The sequence below is a fragment of the Zea mays genome, chromosome 1 (genome assembly GCF_902167145.1).
Source record: "Zea mays cultivar B73 chromosome 1, Zm-B73-REFERENCE-NAM-5.0, whole genome shotgun sequence".
Lineage (NCBI taxonomy): Eukaryota > Viridiplantae > Streptophyta > Magnoliopsida > Poales > Poaceae > Zea > Zea mays.
Window position 1 is genome coordinate 231,992,503 of NC_050096.1, and position 18,391 is coordinate 232,010,893.

An 18,391-nucleotide genomic window follows, 5' to 3' on the forward strand; every position below is an offset into this window, starting at 1 on the left:
CTTTCGCCTTCGAGCTCTCTGCGCCCCTTTGCATCCGCACTCTTCCACTTTCTGTCGTCGTAGTCGCCATGGCTTCGCTAGTCCATCTCGAGCGCTTCCAGTCCGAGGGGGCACTCAACCTGGTGCGCAACCTGCTTGGTTGGAGCGCGTCGGCGTTCGCCAGAAGGATCCGCGCCGGCGCCACTCTCCTCGGCGACCTCACCGTCGGGGAGTTCGTGCTCTTCGTCTCCTACCTCTCCTGTGGGTAGGCGCTGCCGATCTCGCCTTTCTTCCTGCCGGTGCCAGAGGAGCTCGGGCTCCAGCTTCAGCGCCTTACGCCCCACTCCATCCTCCAGGTGGCCATCTTCGCCCACCTCTGCGAGATGTTCGTGGGGGTGGCGCTCTTTCGCCAGTGCCCAGATGAAAGGATGTCGTGCAGCAACCTTCCGGAGATGGAAAGCGAGTTGAGCTGCGACTCCACCCCCGCATGAACTCCATCGCCTCCTGTAGCGGCCTCATTAGCTCCTCCCTGAACTTTACCAGCATCTCGTGGTACGCCTCCACGAACTGGCCCAGCTCCAGCTCCGTCGCAACGGCCAGGCCACCGAGCGCCGTGCGCTGCCGCGCCTCCACCTCCTGCGCTATCTCCGTCAGCCTCGCCGACACCTCCGGTGGTGCCCCCACCTTGTTGCACCCGAGGTAGGCAGTGAGGAGCGAGTAGTAGTGTGGGTGCGAGATGATCTTGGCCTTGATGGCCCCGACATAGGGAGACGACGATGAGGGCTCCTTCGCCTTGATACACGCGTCGAGGAGGTTGCCACCGTCGGCAAGCTGCAGCACCGGGTTTACCGGGTTGCTGCTAGCGCCGCTGTTCCCAGTGGCCGCCACCGTGTTCAAGGTGAGTGGCAGGCCTGTGACCGGCGGTTGCAGCGGCAGCGGCGCTACGACGGTGCTAAGGGAGGATGCCCACGGGTGGTGGTAGTGGTGCTGGCCGTGGCCGTGGATGTGGCTGCTTGCGCCAACTCCAAAGCCACGACCCGGCCATCTCCTTGGAGCCGGTGATCGCTGGTCCGGTGGCTGATACTGAAGACGCCGCCCGGGAGGCCGTACAAGATGTCATGGAGACGGTGGCCGCGTGCTTCCAACGCGACCCTGTTGAAGCCGAGTAGTTCATACCTGTAGAAATGAGGCTAGGGCTCCGCTTGAAGGCGGATGTAATAACTTTTGTTTCTGTAAGATACTTTTGGGAACTATCAATTAAACAACTCTTATCTGTATGCTATTTGTTCTTGCTGTGTGTGGTGTTACCAACTCGTCCCTAGTACTTGCCCCCCTGGGATGTAGGCTCGATGTGTCGAGGTTGGATACCAGGGTACCTAAGAAAGAGTTGGTGACCCGGCCCCCAGGAGGTAGCTTCAACTGGGACCTGAACCTGTACATAGCTTCGGCTAGGGAGCGTTAGTAGCACACCCATAGGACCCATCGTCTGGTATCAGCCATCCTTTGATTCATGCAACAGGACCTGCAGGATTGGGTCTGGGAAGCCAAGTCGTGTGCCCAGACCCCCTGAATCACATCTCCAGATACTAGGACACCCATCGCAGAGTGGTGGAGCATGCAAGCTTAGGGTACGGGACCAGGCTAAGCGGCTATACAGTTCCGGACCACCCCAGGAGACGTGCGTCCATTCTCTAGAACCAGACCCCGGGTTGCCGGACCCACAGAGCTATAGTTCCAAATACTAGGATACCTATCACAGAGTGGTGGAGCGTGCAGGCTTAGGGTACAGAACCAAGCTAAGCGGCTACACAGCTCCGGACCACCCTAGGGAACGAGTACCCATTCTCTAAAACTGGCCCCCACGCTGCCGGACCCCCCTGGGGGTCCTAAACTGCAAGCCTGGCTACTTAATTCGGATGTCATCATACCAGCAAGGGTGGAAAACTGTATGGGTGTGTTAGATAAAAAATATTATTCGGAAACTGCAGTAGAATAAAACCATCACAGAAGCACATCTGAGGGGGGTAAATTCTTTCTTTATAACTTGATATGCATGAGTGCAGGCCAACAGACTGGGCTTATGAGGGCGGACCTCACCGGGCTGACCTACACGTATGCACAACCTAGTTACAAAAAAGAAGAAACCTTAACCCCTTACACTTGCTCCTATGGATAGAACTTACGGAGATGCTCTATGTTCCAGGGATTGAGAAGAGTCTCTCCTTCAGTTGTGGCAAGGCGGACACACCTGGGTCGGCATACTTCTGTCACCTTGAAGGGTCCTTCTCAACTGGGGGAGAGTTTGTGGAGCCCTTCTCGGTTTAGTACTCGCCTTAGGACTAGGTCCCCGACCCGGAGCTCCCTACTATAAACGAACCGCTGGTGGTAACTGTTCCTACATGGATTCATCAAACTACTGGACCCGTGGGGAGCCCATAAGGATTTCTGGAGGAAGGCGGCTTCGGCCCCGTAGACCAGGAAGAACGGGGTCTCCCCGGTAGCTCGGCTGGGTGTGGTCTGGTTCCCCCACAGTACCGACGGGAGTTCACTGACCCAATTCGCACCATGCTTTTTCAAGCAGTCATAGGTGCGTGTCGTTGTTGTCACCGGAGTCAGAGTCTCCAGTGAAAACATCCTTCAGGATCCCTTCAGGTGACTGATACCCGAGGTCCCGTTCTCCCGCGGCCACATCACCGTCGTCGACCCTCTCCTTGCCAGGCCAGCGACGAGGTGGGGAGCCATCCATGGACGTCTGCTCGCGTCGCTCACTGACGCGCTTCGCGAGCTCGATGATCTCGTGGCACTCTGCGGCGTTGTGGCGACTGTTGGGGTGCACAGGGCATGAGCCGTTGTTGCCCCCCTGTGGCCGTGAGCGCTTGTTGCGCTCGTTCCGGCCCCCAGTCGCAGCTGCGACGATCAGAGCAGCAGACGGCGGCCTCTCGTGGTCGCGGTTCTTCTTCTTCTTCTTTTTGCCGTCCTGGGTGACGGCACCCGAGCCTCCCGTCTGGGCGACCCCGGTCTGTGGTGTCAAGTGCCATGCGCGGCCCTCGGTAGCCCTGACACACTTGTCGGCCAGAGCGAAGAGTGTGGTGATAGTCTCCACGTCATGTGTGGCTAACTTCTCCAACATCTTTTCATCACGTACTCCCTGGCGGAAAGCGGTGATGATGGAAGCATCGGAAATACGAGGTATAGTGCCTCGTACCTTGGTGAAGGGGAGATAAACGCCCGGAGAGTTTCCCCGGGCTCCTGCCTCACTATGTAGAGGTGGGCCTCCACACCATGTTGTTGATAAGCGCCGGCGAAGTTCGCTGTGAACCGCGTGCAGAGCTCTTCCCAGGAGTATATCGATCCTGGGGTAAGGTTCATGAGCCAAGTCCGGGCTGCCCAGACAAGGCTACATGGAAATATGTTGCCATTACAGCAGTGTCTCCACCTGCTGCCGTAATGGCGGTGACGTACACCTGCAAGAATTCCGACGGGTTTGACGTACCGTTGTACTTTTCTGGCAGGTGTGGCCAGAACTTGGATGGCCAAGTTGCCGCGCGGAGATGATCCGCCAGTGCGGCGCAGCCCACGCCGGCCAATGGGACACCCGCTTGAATCCGGGCGCCCGTTGGAGTTTGCGGTGCAACCGCAGTGAAGTCGTAGTCGAGGTTGCGACCCTCGACGTTCTGTTGGCGCTCGCACGCCCTCCCCAGAGAGATGCGGGCATCCTCGCCCGCACGCCTGCGGTTGAGTTCTGCCCGCAGATCATCAGTCCTCTCCCGAGAGGCTAGAGCGTCCTCTCCCACATGTCTATGGTTGAGCTCGGCCCGCAGGTCCTCAGTCGGTGCGGCCCTCACCGAGGGTGAGCGCACTAACGCCGACGCCTCATGTTGACGCCGGGATGACCGAGGCATGGGCCTGGCTGAGCCAGAATGCGCCATACCGAGCAGTCGGTCAACGTTGTCACACCACTGCTTCATGGCCCCTGGCGAGGCCGTGGAGCTAGGAGGGTGGCACAGCAATTCCCTGGCCGCAGACAGCGCCCCAGGCGCAGCCCTAGATGTCGGTGTTTTGGGTCCGACCGCACACCCGGGGTTGCCCCTCAAGGTGTTTTTAGGAGTAGGACGATGTCAACGACTGTAGCAAAATGGTTCGTGCCGATCGCACGAGGGACAATGGACAAGATTTGCAGGTTCGGGCCGCTTAGAAGTGCGTAACACCCTACGTCCTGGTGAGTATGTGAGCGTGGTTACAAGAGGGTTCTCTGATAGAGGGCGCAGAGAGTTTTACGTGGGTGGCTATGTAAAACAGGGTCGATCGTTCTGAAGGGGTGCCCCCTAGGCCTTATATACTCGACCGTAGGGCAGTACACGTGGGTATGATAACAACAAGTAGCTAAAAGGTAGTGAACCTCTTGGGTTTATCCCTACATAACCCTCGCCGACTTATCCTCGCATGGCTCCGTTGCATGGGGGCTTCAACGCGGGAAAGTCGAGCCTCTGTTGCGATTTACTCGTTCGACGATGTGGGCCTTCCGGGCTCGCACCAATCTGGTCTCACGTCTTCTCTTCTTTGTTGGTTGTCTTTCCCCAGGCCCACGAAAGAATGACCTTACGAATTATTGGGCCCTCGGGCCTTTCGTGAGGCCTTTTATTTCTTTAGTGGACCCAGGGGATATCTATCCCCCACAAGCCCCCGATCTTTGGGTTGATTTAGAGGTAATCTACTCAAAGATCCAAGGTCCGAAAAATAATCTCCTGTTGCCTACTCTTGCTCTGATCACTCGTTCGACCGAAGTTTAGTTTTGAGCTTGTGCCTTTGAGGTCGGCAATTTGGATTGTAAGATTCTGGACTTTATTGGGTGCACCGGAGGTGCACCCAATGGGTGTAGCCCCCGACTTTCAAATGGATTTTTTGAGGATAATCCATTCGAAGGTCTTCCTTTTGCTTGAAAAAATTAACATGAAGCTATTCGCATTATGCTTTGGAAGTCAGCATTATGTCATCAAAACTTTGCTGCAGAGGTCAGCATATATTTTGTCTTTAGCAGCCGAGTTTGTAATCCATCCATATCTTGCTAGGTGGTGCAATTTATTTGCTTCTGCGATTGATTGGACGTTTGACGGACGTTCTCTGTCTAGTCTTCACGTCGCTTCTGTCGGCCATATCTTGTACTTTGTTGGCTATATTTGGCTTTCCTCTAATCCTTACTGATATCTCATTTTTGTCTTGAGGTATTCACTGCATGTCCTGCACGGATGTGACCGTTTTGAAAAATATACTGATAATTCCTGGGCGTCCCCCCCAATGGGTGTGGGCAAGGGACGGCTTGGTACGCTGAGTGTTTTAGCCGACTGCTTCTGAGTAGTAATGCGATGGGACGGGTAGTGTAATCATATCCTTTGCACTGTTGACTGGAGTCCCAATGGGTGTAGTGTTGCATGAAACGGCGTCCGTCGTCTGACGTGTCTTCAGATGGGTGGGAGTGCTTATTGAATGCCTTGCGACTGTTCAGTGACCGCGGTTGGAAGCGAGCGGTTGCTTTTCCCTTCTATAAATAACACCTTTGCTTCTCTGGTTTTTTCACATCTCTTCGCTGCTCTTTACTGCCTTCTTCTCCTCCCTTCTGTTTGCTTCCACCATGGGCAAGAACAACAAGCGCAAGCGTGAGCCGACTCCTCCATCGGAGGAGTTTGGTGACTCGGAATACTCAGAGGAGGAGTTCTCCTCTGAGTCCGAGGGGTCTCCGGCTCCCATCCCCCTGTGTGAGTCGTCTGATGACTCAGACGACTCCCAGGGGCTTGCGGCGGAGGTCTGGACGTACATCCGGGCCGTCGAGCGCTCCGGGCTCGAGGGCTCGGATGAGTCTGAGTTCTCCTCGGACGAGGAGGACTCGGACGGCGGCGAGGGCGAGGATGACGACGACGACGACGGCGACGACGACGATGGTGGCGACGGCGACGGTGATGGCGGCAACGGCGGCGGAGGCAGCGGCGGCAAGGGCGGCACCAAGGGCGGCAGCAGCGTGGGCAGCACCGGAGGCGGCGGCGGCAAGGGCAGCGGCGGCAGGGCCAGTGGCTAAACGCCACTGGTCTTTAGATATTAGTATAGTTAGAATAATGTAGTAGTAATTAGTGTAGTTTAGTAGTAGTAGTAATGTAGAGTAGTATAGTGTAGTTTAGTAGTAGTAATAATGTAGAGTAGAAGTAGGGAAGCACCAACTCGCGAAGAGTTGGTTTGTAAACTCATTAACTTCCCTTTAATGAAGAACTGTCGTTGACCCCCCTTTTCGATGACTCGTTGTTGCTTTTTCTGAATGTTGAACTGATTCTTTTGATATAGTAGAAACAACACCGAGCGATGTGAAGGTTGACATCAGCGTTTTAGAAGTAACACCAAGCAATCGAACACAAGACCAGCGTTTTAGAGGCAATGGCGAACGATAGAAGGTCGGCATCGGCATTTTAGAAGTAATGCCGAGCGACAGAATATGAGCCTGGCGTTTTAGAGGCAACGCCGAGTGTTTAAAGGTCGACATCGGCATTTTAGAAGTAATGCCGAGCGATTTGGACACGAGGTCGGCATTTTAGAAGCAACGCCGAGTGATGGAAGGTCGGCGTCGGCATTTTAGAAGTAATGCCGAGCGATTGAACACGTGGTCGGCGTGTTAGAGGACACGCCGAGTGATTGGAGGTCGGCGTCGGCATTTTAGAGGCAACGCCGAGCGATTGAACACGTGGTCAGCGTTTTAGAGGCAACGCCGAGTGATTGGAGGTCGGCGTCGGCATTTTAGAGGCAACGCCGAGCGATTGAACACGTGGTCGGCGTTTTAGAGGCAACACCGAGTGATGGAAGGTCGGCGTCGGCGTTTTAGAAGTAATGCCGAGCGATTGAACACGTGGTCGGCGTGTTAGAGGACACGCCGAGTGATTGGAGGTCGGCGTCGGCATTTTAGAGGCAACGCCGAGCGATTGAACACGTGGTCGGCGTTTTAGAGGCAACGCCGAGTGATTGGAGGTCGGCGTCGGCATTTTAGAGGCAACGCCGAGCGATTGAACACATGGTCGGCGTTTTAGAGGCAACACCGAGTGATGGAAGGTCGGCGTCGGCGTTTTAGAAGTAATGCCGAGCGATTGAACACGTGGTCAGCGTGTTAGAGGACACGCCGAGTGATAGCCAGCTTCACGAGTTACTTTGAGGATAATAACCGAGTGATGAAGTGGCACGTCGGCTTTCTTGGAAATAACTGTCGGATATCCACGTGGCATGCTGGGATTTCGGAAATAACCGCCGGGTGATGACTGGGCACTTTTTGAAAAGGTATCTGGCTCAAGAATATCCCTTAAGAGTCGCGCTTTTAGCCGCCTTTGCTTTCCGTGCCCTAGTTCTTGCATTTCCGCATCTGAATCTTCTCCGCCACTCGCCTCCTACTCTGTTTGCCAGCGAGAAGCAAGATGGCGCCCAAGAGGAAAACCGCGAACTCGTCTGCTGCAGTGATCCCCGCAATCGACCCCAACAGTCAGTTACCCTTCGCAGGTAACCATACGTCTGTTATTTCTGAAGCTGAGCTCCTCCGTCTTGTCTCCATCGGGGTTCTTCCTCCGCGGGAACTCTGTTCTTGGCGGGTTTGCCACGGGACTACCGTCCCAACCGAAGATACCCACGAGTCAGTAGTTTACGCTCCTTTCCTTCTCCGCGGCCTCGGCCTTCCCATATCTCCGTTTTTCCGTGGCCTCCTTGATTTTTATCACATCAACCTGACTCATTTGAACCCTAATTCCATTCTCCAAATCTCTATTTTCGTTCACCTTTGCGAAGCTTATCTCGGCGTGCTGCCGCATTTTGGTTTATGGAAGTATCTGTATCACTGCCGTCCTGGGATGGCCGGGGGGCAACATCAGTTGGTCGGAGGTGCCAGTTTGGAGATGCGTCGTGGGCGGAAAACCGAGTATCTCGAAATACCCCTCAAAGACAGCATTAAAGGTTGGCGTCTGGAGTGGTTTATAGTTGATAACTATGGAAATTCTCTCCCCTCCCGGTCAGGAAGACAGCCAGACGTTCGTACTCCGAGTTGGACTGAGTTTCCCACGGATCAAGAGGTGGCCCAGGCAGGCGTGTTGCTTTCTGAAGTCGGATTACTGAAAGAGAGAGGTCTGACTGCTGAAGCTGTGGTCACGGATTTTGTTTTCAAGAACATTCAGCCGCTGAAAGACAGGGCTTATCCGGCATATCTTTATCGAGGGCTGGCCGACTCAACCCGAGTTACCAATAGGAGAATTCCTTCTGTTGACTTGGTAAGCCGACTTGAGATGATCCTCAGGGGTAAAGTCTCAAACGTTGGTGCTCCAGTGGCTTACTCGGCTTGGAACCTTCCTTCTCCCAAAGCTTTCACCCTTTTTGTGTCCAATCCACCCGTGACTGATAGCAATTTGGGTCTTAGAGTGCGACCTTCTGCTGAAGAGGTCCGTACTTTGGTTGCTTCGCTCGGGGAGATACCTGATGATGAACGGCAGATTTATTTTGAAGTGCCCCTGAACCCTAGTGATGCAGACATAAATGACATGCTTGATCTGCTAGCTGAGGATTCATCTGATGCTGCTCCTGATGGTACGTTGGCAGTGGCGCCCCTTCCAGAGGTTGATACAACCTTGGAGGTCCCGAAACCTGTCAGTACTCGCCCGAGGCGCCCTAGTCGAACTAGTCATCCTGAGCCTTCTGCTAATGAGCAGAAAAAGAAGAGAAGACGCCTCCGGCGAGTATCCAGCTTTGATGAGGACGCCAGTACCTTAGCTCCTGCTGCTGAAGAAATGACTGCAACTGGCCTTGCTGGCATTGATCCCAATGGGTGTGCTCCGCCTGCTGATGACCCCAATGAGGATGTTGTTTGTGCTGTTACTGTGGAAGATGAGGAGGAAGAAAATGAAACTCCACTAACTCAGAAAAACAGTCGGCAGTTCGTCGCTAGCGGTGGAAGTAGTGGAGTCCCCTCTCCTGCTTTGTCTGCCCTTATTGGTCTGCAAGAGCTGTCTATGGCCAATTTTGATCAAACTCTAGAGGATATGGTCCCAGAGGATTTGCTATCAGAGCCTGTGGATGTTGATGCAACAGAGACTTGTGCTGCCGTGCCTGATGCTGGGTTGAGGTCATCCCGTGCCTCGTCGACCTTAGAGCATGATCTCGAGGGTCGGGATGTTGATTTGGATTGTCCTGGTCCCATGGAAGTAACTGAAGGCCCGTCAACCTTAGAAGTGGTCACCGCAGAGAGCTTGGACCCCTTGAATAGTGCTAACACGTGCCCAGCCCCCGAGGATGTCGCCGGGGAGGACTCAGCTTGGGTGAGGAGTGTAAGCCACTGCCCAGCCCCCGAGGGTGTTGCCGGGGATGATCCGGCTCAAGTGGGCAGTGCCAACTTTGACCCAGCCCCCGAGGGTGTCCGAGCGGGGTCTCCTTCCTGCACTTCCATGGATGTTCATGCAGGTTCACCTCCACTTTCTGGCGGTATGGTGGTGGCCCAAACTCCGGATCAGGGGGTCGCTTTAGAGGGCAGCATCCCCACTGGCCTGGCGTTAGGCTCTGTTGAATGTACTGAGCTCGTTCCTGCTGGTCTGCTGCAAGCTGCTTCGGGTGGTGGTCTGGCACCTGGTTACCAGCTGATTTCTCCTGACTTGGGGATCCCTTCGCTCTTTTCCAACCTCCAGGTGCTGTGCTGTGCTTTAGTTTGATCTTTATGTTGCATGAATTGTTGTCATTATGTTCATCTACTCTTCTTATCAGGCTTTGGTGGATGGAATGGCCAGCCAGCTGAAGTCGCAGGGAGCTTCCATCCCGGAAGTGGCTTCATCTCTTGAGCGTTGGAATCCGGTGTTGCTTCGGGGTCGTGTATCCGAGTTGGAGGCAACTAATGCTGGTTGGTGTCCTTTCTTCTTCTTCTTGTCCGTGGATTGTTTTACCTTCTGACCTCATTTTGTTTGAATACCTCTTGATAGGGATGACTCGGTAGATCACAGTTCTTGAAGAAAAACATTCCCAGGATCAAGCTGAAATGGCTCGACGGTGCGCTGACTTCGAGGAGAAGTATTCTCAGAGTCAGATCGAATTGAGTCAGGTCTCCGCGGCTTTGGATGATGCCAACGCTCTGAGTTCTTCTCTTCATGCTCAGCTTGACTCTGAAAAGGTGACTTACGAGACCGTGCTTCACCTTATCATGCTCATGGATTCTGAATGAGTTGATTTTTGCTTGTAGGAAGAAAAACGCATCCTTGCTGCTTCTCGTGACAACCTGGACAGATTGTACCAAGATTCCAGCAATTCGCTAACCATCTTGGAGAGGAGCCACCGTTTTACGATGGAAGAGCTGGACAATCAGCGTCGTCAGCTGCAAGAATCCTCGGACGAAGTGACCCGCCTTACACAGTTGCTATCAGCAAAGGATGCCACCATCAAGGGACTCCGAGCTTCTAAGAAATCCATTGCTCAGGAGTTAGAAACTGCTCAGCAGGCTACTAGAGTTGCCGAAGAAACCGCTGTCACTTTCAAAGCTCAGCGTGATAAAGCCCTGGACAAGGCTATTCGGGCAGGACGAATCTTGATGAGAAGACCTGGCGTGGTTGTCCCTGAAGACATAAGAGCCGATGTGAATGCTGCCCCCGATTCTTCGAATCGCCCTTCTTCGTCGGTCGTTCCTGAGAAAGACATTGGAAAATAAAGAAACATTTCGCGTGTTATTAGCGCGCGGTTAGCATGATCAAGTACTCGTTAGAGGTTATTGGCTTATCATTCGAATGACATCATCACTCTCTTATGGTATCCGAATTGCAAATTTGTGGTAACGCTGCATGATGATCATGAAGTTTGTTTGTGGGATATGGAAGTCATCCCCTGAATTGCATAAGCGCGAGTAAGCTGCACCGGCTTGAGCCGTCAATGACTTTAGCTGATAACTCCATTAGTAGGGCATAGTGGTCACCCTAGGTTAGGTAAGCGTGAGCATGTTGCGCCGCCTTAAGTCGTTGCCGACTTAAGTCGATTGCTCCGTTTGCAGGGCATAGTGGTCACCCCGAGTTAAGTAAGCGTGAGCATGTTGCACCGCCTTAAGTCGTTGCCGACTTAAGTCGATTGCTCCGTTTGTAGGGCATAGTGGTCACCCCGAGTTAAGTAAGCGTGAGCATGTTGCACCGCCTTAAGTCGTTGCCGACTTAAGTCGATTGCTCCGTTTGCAGGGCATAGTGGTCACCCCGAGTTAAGTAAGCGTGAGCATGTTGCACCGCCTTAAGTCGTTGCCGACTTAAGTCGATTGCTCCGTTTTGTAGGGTATAGTGGTCACCCCGAGTTAAGTAAGCGTGAGCATGTTGCACCGCCTTAAGTCGTTGCCGACTTAAGTCGATTGCTCCGTTTGTAGGGCATAGTGGTCACCCCGAGTTAGTAAGAATGCAAGTCAATCGTAAACGAGCCAAGTATCTTTGAAATCTCTCTTTATTGATGACGTATTTCCATTATTACAGAATACATGGTCGCCCCGGCTTGTTTTGAAATACAGCTAGGGGTAAAACTTTCGGAGGTGCTCTATGTTCCAGGAGTTCCCAACTTCTGTGCCATCCATCTGGGTGAGGCGATACGATCCGGGCCGAGTGACTTCTGCTACTATGAATGGCCCTTCCCATAAGGGTGATAACTTGTGCCGTCCCTCCCCCGTTAGAATTCAGCGGAGGACGAGGTCTCCTATCGAAAAGAAACGTTGCCGCACAACTTTTTCGTGGTAGCGCCTTAGGGTCTGCTGGTATCGTGCTGATTGGATTACTGCATTCAGTCGTTCTTCCTCAAGTACATCGATATCCTCCAGCCTGGTGGCTTCGGCTTCTGCTATGCTTTCGAAGATCAATCTTGGCGCCCCAAACTTGAGATCAGCAGGTAGTACTGCCTCCGACCCATAGACCATGAAGAAAGGAGTGTTTCCCTGCAGGGCCCGGCTTGGTTGGGTTCTCAAGCTCCAAACAACATAAGGCAATTCTCTTATCCATTTTCCTGCGAATTTTTCGTTCTTATCAAAGACCCTTTTCCTGAGTGCCTCCAATATCATTCTGTTGGCTCGCTCAACCTGCCCGTTGGCTCTCGGATGGGCTACAGATGCGTACTTAATCTGAATGCTCTTTTGCTCGCAGAAGTCAAAGAATTCTGAACTGGTGAAGTTGGATCCCAAGTCAGTGATGATACTGTTTGGTATCCCGAATCTGAATATTATGCTTTGTATGAATTCCACGGCTTTAGCGGAGGTTAAAGAGGCAATGGGCTGGAACTCTATCCATTTAGTGAATTTGTCAATTGCCACCAATACATGGGTGTATCCTCCTTGAGCTTTCTTGAAAGGTCCAATCATATCCAATCCCCAGCATGCGAAAGGCCAAGTTACTGGTATGGTCTGTAGCTGCTGTGCTGGCATGTGCTGTTGCTTTGACAGGTATTGGCAAGCTTCGCATCTCTGAACTAACTCGGCTGCATCGTTCTTCGCCGTCGGCCAACAGAATCCTGACCTGAAAACCTTCCCGACTAGTGTTCTGGATGCCGCATGTACTCCACACTGCCCTGCATGGACTTCCTCCAGAAGTTGCTTCCCGGTGGACGGGAGAACGCACTTCATGAGGACGCCTGACGCGCCCCTCCTGTATAATACCTCCCCAATGAGTGTATAGTGAGCTGATTGTCTAGCAATGCGCTCTGCCGAATTCTTGTCATCTGGTTCTTCTTCATTCTTTATATACTTAATAATCGGTTGTCTCCAGTCATCAGAGTCTGACTCGGGTTGATCTATGATGTTGCACTCTTCTATTTGATCCGTCGAGATGCTCGGCTGGAGAATTTCTTGCACGAAGACCCCGGGCGGGACCTGAGTCCGACCGGATCCGAGCTTGGACAGTACATCGGCCGCCGTGTTCCGATCTCTTTCTATATGATGAAACTCCAGACCCTCGAATTTATCCTCTAGCTTTCGGACGGCGGCGCAGTATTTTCCCATTGAATCACTTGAACAATCCCATTCCTTGTTTATCTGACTGATGACTACCAGAGAATCTCCATACACCATCAGTCTCCTGACGCCCAGTGATATGGCGATGTTTAATCCGTGTATCAAAGCTTCATACTCGGCTGCGTTGTTAGAGGCCGGGAATAGCAACTGGAGGGCATACTTGAGGTGCTCGCCTCCAGGTGCAGTGAAGAGAATCCCTGCTCCTGCTCCCTGCAGCTTCAGCGAGCCATCAAAATACATTCGTCATACTTCTGCCGTTTCTGGATTGTCTGGAACTTGCTGTTCTGTCCACTCTGATACGAAATCGACCAGTGCTTGAGTTTTGATGGCAGTGCGAGGTCGGAACTCGATATCATGGGATCCCAACTCGCAAGCCCACTTGGCTATTCGGCCAATGGCTTCCTTGTTGTGAAGAATATCCCCTATTGGAAAACCAGTAACTACTATGACTTTGTGATCGTCAAAGTAGTGGCGCAGCTTGCGGGCAGTTAGAAGTACTGCATATAATAGCTTCTGAACTTGAGGATACTTTTTCTTCGATGGGCCTAGAACCTCACTGATGAAATAAACAGGATGTTGTACCGGATAGGCATGCCCTTCTTCCACTCGCTCGACTACCAACGCAGTGCTTACCACGTGAGTCGTGCAAGAGATATATAGCAGCAAATCTTCAGCCGGTTGAGTCGGCGTAGCTCGCCGGGGCGGTTTCAATATTGGTGGTGTTGTCAGGAATTTCTTCAGTGCGTCTAGAGCTTCTTGTGCTTCTGAAGTCCATTGAAACTTATCCACCTTCTTGAGTAGTTTGTAAAATGGCAGACCTTTTTCTCCCAGCCTGGATATAAATCTGCTCAGGGCTGCCATACATCCAGTGAGTCGCTGAACCTTCTTTTGCGACCGAGGAGCTTCCATCTTCATGATAGCTTCAATCTTATCTGGATTAGCTTCAATTCCCCGGTGGCTGACAATAAATCCGAGCAACTTTCCTGCTGGTACCCCGAAAACACATTTTTCAGGATTGAGCTTCCATCTATATCTTCTCAGGCTGTTGAAAACCAGCTGTAAGTCTTCGATGAAGTTTTCCGGATTCTCCGTTTTGATCACCACGTCGTCTACGTAAGCCTCCACACGCTTGCCCCAGTGATCGGCTAAGCATGTTTGAATGGCTCTCTGATAAGTCGCTCCAGCGTTTTTGAGGCCGAACGGCATGGAGGTATAACAGAAAGCACCAAACGGGGTGATGAACGCCGTTTTTTCCTCGTCTTCTTTTGCCAAACTAATCTGATGATACCCGGAATAGCAATCTAAAAAAGACAGCACAGAACACCCAGCGGTGGAATCCACCACCTGATCTATCCTCGGGAGCCCGAAGGGATCCTTCGGACAGTGTTTGTTGAGATCAGTATAGTCGACGCACATGCGCCAATCCACTTTATTCTTTTTGAGTACAAGAACAGGGTTGGCTAACCACTCGGGGTGTAATACTTCTCTAATAAATCCAGCCGCGACCAAGCGAGCTAACTCGGCACGAATGGCCTCTCTCTTGTCTGGCGTGAAACGACGCAGCTTTTGCCGGATCGGCCTCGCCTGAGGATAGACTTTCAATTTGTGCTCGGCCAACTCCCTCGGGACTCCCGGCATATCCGCAGGTTGCCATGCGAATACGTCTCGGTTATCTTGCAGGAACTGGACGAGCGCGCTTTCCTATTTGTCATTCAAACTGGAGCTGATGATGGCCGTCTTGCGCTCATCAGCGAACCCCAGGTTGATTCGCTTGGTTTCTTCAGTCGGCCGCATAGAGGTCGCGGCCTGAGCTTCGTTTGCCGGTACGGCGAGGTCTTCCTCAGGCTTAGAGTTCGCCGGCGTAGAAGGAACCGTCGACGGCTTGGTGGTGAGGGCTGCTTGGATGGCCACTCGGAAACATTCTGCGGCGCCTTGGAAGTCGGCGCGCACAGTTATGATTCCTTGCGGTCCTGGCATCTTCAGTATCATGTAGGTATAGTGCGGGATGGCCATGAATTTGGCTAGCCCCGGCCTTCCGATGATGGCGTTGTACCCGCAGTCGAAGTTCGCCACCTCGAACCTCAGGAACTCGGTTCTGTAGTTATCCGGAGTCCCGAAGGTGACCGGCATGTAGATGTGGCCCAGCGGGTATTCCCCTTCCGTCGGCACGATGCCGAAGAAAGGAGTGTCTGACTCGTGGAGCTCTTTGAGGTGAACTCCCAAGCCTTGGAGCGTACGGGGGAAGGTGACGTTGATGCTGCTCCCCCCGTCCACTAGCACCTTCTTTACCCGGCTCTCTCGGATCACCGGATCGACGAGGAGCGGGTATTTGCCTGGATGGTCAAAGTTGAGCCATTGATCCTCCCGAGTGAAAGTAATTGGGTGCTCCGACCACCGGTATGGGGCAGGAGGGCCGGTGGTCGCCACCAGTATCTGGCGGTCGTTGAGCTTTTGTTGTCTTTTGTTCTCCTGCGACCCATGTCCGCCGAAGATGACGTTGACCTCCCTGTCAACGCGCGGGAAAGCTCCTCCTCCTCCCTCCTCCGGCTGATGGGGCTGTCGTGGTTCACCTGGTCCTCCCCTCGGCGGAGGAGGTGGTAGGGGTTGGAAGGGTCGGCCATGCCCGACGGAGTGCTTGAAATCCCGGCAGTTGCGGAGAGTGTGGCGCATGTCTTTGTGGTACGGGCACTGGGCGTCGAGGATGTCGTCCAGCGTGCGCTCGCCTCCTCGAGGCCCTCCTCGGGCGCGAGAGGCGGGTGGTCCGGCAGCGTGTACCTCTTCACGAGGCCTCTTCTCCCAGCGTTTGTCGGATGGCTGGTTCGCGTCACGTCGTGGTGCTGCCGGTGCAGGCTTTGCTCCTCCGATGAGATCCTGGGCCCGCTCGTCGGCGGTGATGTAGAGGTCGGCTTCCCGGAACAGCTCCTCGGAGGTAGTCGGCGCCTTTTGTAGTATGGCTCGGACGAAAGCCGAGTCGTTAGATCCTCTGTAGAAGTCCTCGATCACGGCCACCTCCGTGACCTCGGGGATGCGGTTTCTCATGGTCTGGAACCTTTTAAGGTATGACCGGAGAGTCTCATCCCCCCCGGCGCTTGATGGATTTGAGGTCCCATGGTTGCGCTGGCTTGTCGGAGAGAGACTGGAAGTTGGCGGTGAAACGTTGACTGAAGTCTCCCCAGTCGTCGATGCAGTGTCGGGGTAGATGTCGTAGCCACTGCAGCGCATCTTGCCCAAGGACGATGGGCAGATACGCGGTCATGACGTCTTCGGATGCTCCGGCAGCCCGAGCAGCGGTGGTGTAGACGGCTAACCAACCCCCTGGATCCTGCTTAGGTTCATATTTGTCGACATTGGATACCTTGAAGTTGGGAGGCCATTGGATGGCCCTAAGGCGCGGAGTAAGGGCGGATACTCCGCATGTGTCCTCCTGTCGTCGGGGATGACGTCTGTCCCGGGGAGGGGAGTGGCAGTGGTGGTTCCTCGACCGTCCCCGGGTGGTACCACCAGTTGAAGCTGTTGCCGACTCAGTTCGGGTGGCCTGGCTTTGAGTCGGGAAGCCATGATCTCGGTCATACTCCTCCCGACGGCGAATTTCGTTCTCATGCCGCCGTTCGCGCGAAGCATTGATAGAGCTTCGCGCGTCTCGGCGACTGTTGATGGCGTGTCGCAAATCGTTCAGCGGGTGAGCGAGCGGTAGAAGATGGTTGGCCGCCTGAGTGAACAGGCGTCGGTATCCTTCGGCGTCGGGAGTCCGAGGAAGACCGTCAGCTATCCGAGCTAGAACGCCTCCGACTTCGCTCGGCGTGTTCATAGCTCGGGCAAAGTCGGGGTTCAGGTTGCGCCCGAAGAGCGGATTCTCGCGTCGTTGCCTTGCATCTTGCTCGGCTTGCTCCTGAGTCCGCCGGCGATCACGTCGTCGGGAGTTCCTTCGTTCCCTGAAGACGCGTTCTTCCGGAGTTTCTCCTATCTCTGAGACCTCGTCTCGCGAGACAGGCTGCTCCGGATCCCGTTCTCCAGCTGCGTGATGTCGCCGAAAGTTCCTGCGTCGGTTTCTTCGTCGGCGGGATTCTCGCTGAGGTGGTTCTTCTCCAGGCGCGGTCGGTTCATCGTCAGAGACGGGGGGCGACTCTGCTCTCCCGATGAAGAGGACGTCGGGGTAGAACGGTACTGCTGTCGCGGCGATTTTCTTTCCGTTCTCCTTTGAGGCCGGAGGAACGGGAAGAACGACTTGCCTCTCCCTGGTCTCCTTCTTTCTCACGACCCGTGTCCATTCTTTCGTCGGGGAAGTGGACAGCGGAGTCTTCCGGGTCAGCGAGCTTCCAGCTCCAGCCTCCCCGGAGACGATCTTTTTCCGAAGAGCCGGAGGTAGCGTCTTTCCAGCATTTTCGGAGTTTGTTGGAGGAGACTTCTGTTCCGGTAGATCTGCGAGGCGGTGTAGAATTCCTTCTTCATCCGCTACGGACGAGATTGTCCCAAAGCAGAATACAGATCCGGGACGCACGGCGATCTTGCTGTGGAAGGTGACGGCCATTGAGCTAGCTTGGATCGTCGACACAACCCCTACCTGGCGCGCCAGCTGTCGGTGTTTTGGGTCCGACCGCACACCCGGGGTTGCCCCTCAAGGTGTTTTTAGGAGTAGGACGGTGTCAACGACTATAGCAAAATGGTTCGTGCCGATCGCACGAGGGACAATGGACAAGATTTGCAGGTTCGGGCCGCTTAGAAGTGCGTAACACCCTACGTCCTGGTGAGTATGTGAGCGTGGTTACAAGAGGGTTCTCTGATAGAGGGCGCAGAGAGTTTTACGTGGGTGGCTATGTAAAACAGGGTCGATCGTTCTGAAGGGGTGCCCCCTAGGCCTTATATACTCGACCGTAGGGCAGTACACGTGGGTATGATAACAACAAGTAGCTAAAAGGTAGTGAACCTCTTGGGTTTATCCCTACATAACCCTCGCCGACTTATCCTCGCATGGCTCCGTTGCATGGGGGCTTCAACGCGGGAAAGTCGAGCCTCTGTTGCGATTTACTCGTTCGACGATGTGGGCCGTCCGGGCTCGCACCAATCTGGTCTCACGTCTTCTCTTCTTTGTTGGTTGTCTTTCCCCAGGCCCACGAAAGAATGACCTTACGAATTATTGGGCCCTCGGGCCTTTCGTGAGGCCTTTTATTTCTTTAGTGGACCCAGGGGATATCTATCCCCCACACTAGACGCCCTGGATGTCTGCGCAGGAGTGTGCTGTCGTGCAGAGTGCACAACAGCAGCACCAGGCGCAGGGCGGTTGGTGGCCCGAGGTGTGGAAGACGCAGCTTCTTCCTCCACCGGGAAGTCCTCGGGCATGAAATCATGGTGCTCGACGATGTGGACCATTGTGTCGAGCGGGAAGACAAGCAAAAACCTAAAGCC

General features: G+C 53.9%; 1 pseudogene; it reads right to left on the minus strand.

Moving 5' to 3' along the window:
- Window positions 1-343: 343 nt before the first annotated feature.
- Window positions 344-18,391, minus strand: part of LOC103645336 (homeotic protein knotted-1-like) — a 33,815-nt pseudogene continuing 15,767 nt past the window's right edge.